Source organism: Babylonia areolata, chromosome 21 (assembly GCF_041734735.1).
Source record: "Babylonia areolata isolate BAREFJ2019XMU chromosome 21, ASM4173473v1, whole genome shotgun sequence".
NCBI classification, from domain to species: Eukaryota; Metazoa; Mollusca; class Gastropoda; order Neogastropoda; family Buccinidae; genus Babylonia; species Babylonia areolata.
This window is the reverse complement of record NC_134896.1, coordinates 19,712,674-19,715,173: the sequence shown is the minus strand read 5'-3', so window position 1 is coordinate 19,715,173 and position 2,500 is coordinate 19,712,674. Positions and strand designations below refer to the sequence as shown.

The following is a 2,500-nucleotide window of genomic DNA, read 5'->3' as shown; positions in this document are numbered from 1 at the left end:
TGCGCCAAAGTTAAAGTGAAAATAAATCCTTCACTCACCTTCCAATGATCCTCCAGCGCTGGCGTGAAACGGACTCCCAGTCACACAGTTCCCAACAACACTTCAAAACAAACCCACGCGTCCTGCTCTGTTTTCTGTGACACTCGCAAACAGAAGCTTCGCTTATATCTCAGGAGGGTAAAAATCACACCAATGAGGCCTGCGATAGAAAGAAGCCCCGCCCCACCATGTCCCACACGCGAGCGGCAGCGTGGGCAGAGTTGAGTGGCGCCCAGTGTAGTGGTGCAATGCACCGTTGTCAATAGGTGTTGTGATGTGACGGGATACCAGCCCTATGGTTTTTTACCCCAGGATAAAATATGGCAAGGCCAGATCAACCCCGTGGTCCGTGGACCAGCTTGGAATGACCTCCAGGGCAACTAGACAGAACTGTCCCCCCCCCCTCCCATTGTTGGACTTTCCACACACACCCTCATAATGGTCATTATGTTCTTTGAAATGGCCCCGGTGGTGAATTTGGCCCAGTTAGAATCAATACAGGTTATCAAATTAAAACTCCACTTTAATTTTTGCTTCCGTTAAATCATAATGGAGATGGGGAAAGGGGATAGTGGAGAGGGTAAGTTCCAACTAGAGGGGTTTGATCGTGACACGCCACAACTGACCCCGTGAATCACTCGAGGCTGGCCCACAATGACCCCAGGGTAAAAACACCAGCAGGGGGATATTCTCAAGCTGTTACACCGAGATGGACTGGAAACTTCGAGACGGCTGGCTCTTGACTGCACAGTGTCAAAGGACTGACGAAACCAACTCCTGTTACGATTGGTTCTACAGTGAGCCTTGACTGCAAAAGCAATGAGAGAGAGAGAGTGTGTGTGTGTGTGTGTGTGTGTTGGGGATCGTGAGAGGGAGGTGTCGTGATTTTAATACAGGGAAATAGAAAACACAGATCACAACAGGCCACATCGAGCGAGCGCATCTGTTTTAGATCTTATTTCATTGTTATTCGGGGAGAGGGGGGGGGGGTGAGGGATCAGAAAAACAACAACAAAATGTGAAGAAACCGACAGAACCTGCCATGATTATGTCACCGACTGCACTGACTGAAAGACGGTTCGAGGTGAGGACTGGACACAGAGTTTGGGGTTCATTTCATGAATGACATTTCCAAGCAGTTGTCGGAAAGTTCCTTATATTGTATATGTGTACGTGTGTGTGTGTGTGCGCGCGCATTCTACCCAAAGTTTGCGCTTTCAGACCGTATCCGCTCTATTGAATTCCTCCACATAACCTTATACTACAAATATCAAAACTACCAAAAGACATGCATAGTCTTACACCGAAACACACACGCATATATTTGTGTGTGTGTGTGTGTGTGTGTGTGTGTGTGTGTGTGTGTGTGTGTATTCACACACACGCACACTTTCTATAAACCTAAAACCGTTAAGAGGTAAGCACAGCCAAAATTGCCAATAGATGCTGGCATACATTTACGGCTAACACAGAACTAAAACACAATGTCTCAATGTATTAATTATTGGTTAAGTTATAAGATGACTTTTTAGTTACCTCATAAAGCTTACACAGAATGTTGCGTATAGTCGAGAAATAATGCACAAAAAGGGAAGCGGGTCTCAGACGTACGCTTTTGTTTGTGCGAGTATGGTTTGGTCAAATGTAGTCAAACCAGGGCGCTGACAATGTCAATTAATTTGTGAGTGGCTTTAAGTAAGTCCTTTACGAAGTCCTTTAAGTAATTTCCTGTAACTGTATTTAGAGTTGTTTTGTTGTTGTTGTGGGGTTTTTTCTTCCAAATTTCACCCACATTTTTACCCTCATTTGCCCAGTTTCTCCCAACCCTCCATTCATCCACATCTCCCACCCCTTCTAACCGATAATACTCAGATGTATTCATAAATACTTTAACAAAATGTCTTCAATCACCGATATGTGTGACGGGACATTAACTCTCTCCATACGAACGGCGAACTGAAGAGACGACGTTAACAGCGTTTCACCCCAATTACCATCATCAAAATATTGCAAGCGGAAGGCTCTTATACTGAAGAGGTGAATGTTGACAAAGAATACCACAATTCTGACGACGGAAGCTAAAGGTTGGGTCATTGAGACACCCACTGGACATCCGAGGGGTCTGTGTAGAGGAGAAGAGAGGGCTGGCCGTAATGAGTGAGTTAAACAAAATTCCTCCTTGTAAGTGGCTTCAGGCAAGGTCTGGCTGTTTATCGAGAGAGTTGTCCTCTGGTAACATTTTGTACAACGAAGCCACTCTGGTAGGTACACGAATGTTTTAATACACGCGCTCAAGGCCTGTCTGAGCGCGTTGGGTTATGCTGATCGTCAGGCATCTGCTTAGCAGATGTGGTTACCTTATATGGATTTGACCGAACGCAGTGACGCCTCCTTGAGAAACTGAAACTGTGTGTGTGTGTGTGTGTGTGTGTGTGTGTGTGTGTTTCAATGTCCCTGTTCT

General features: G+C 45.6%; 1 protein-coding gene across 2 annotated transcripts in view; it reads right to left on the bottom strand.

The window, feature by feature from the left end:
- LOC143296340 (uncharacterized) overlaps window positions 1-117 on the bottom strand; it is a 19,461-nt gene extending 19,344 nt beyond the window's left edge. The window contains exon 1 of one of the 2 annotated variants that reach the window (XM_076608214.1): window positions 39-117. The gene's annotated coding sequence lies outside the window, so the exon portion shown is untranslated. The remainder of the gene's footprint in view (window positions 1-38) is intronic. The other variant, XM_076608216.1, reaches the window with a different exon arrangement.
- Window positions 118-2,500: the final 2,383 nt, after the last annotated feature.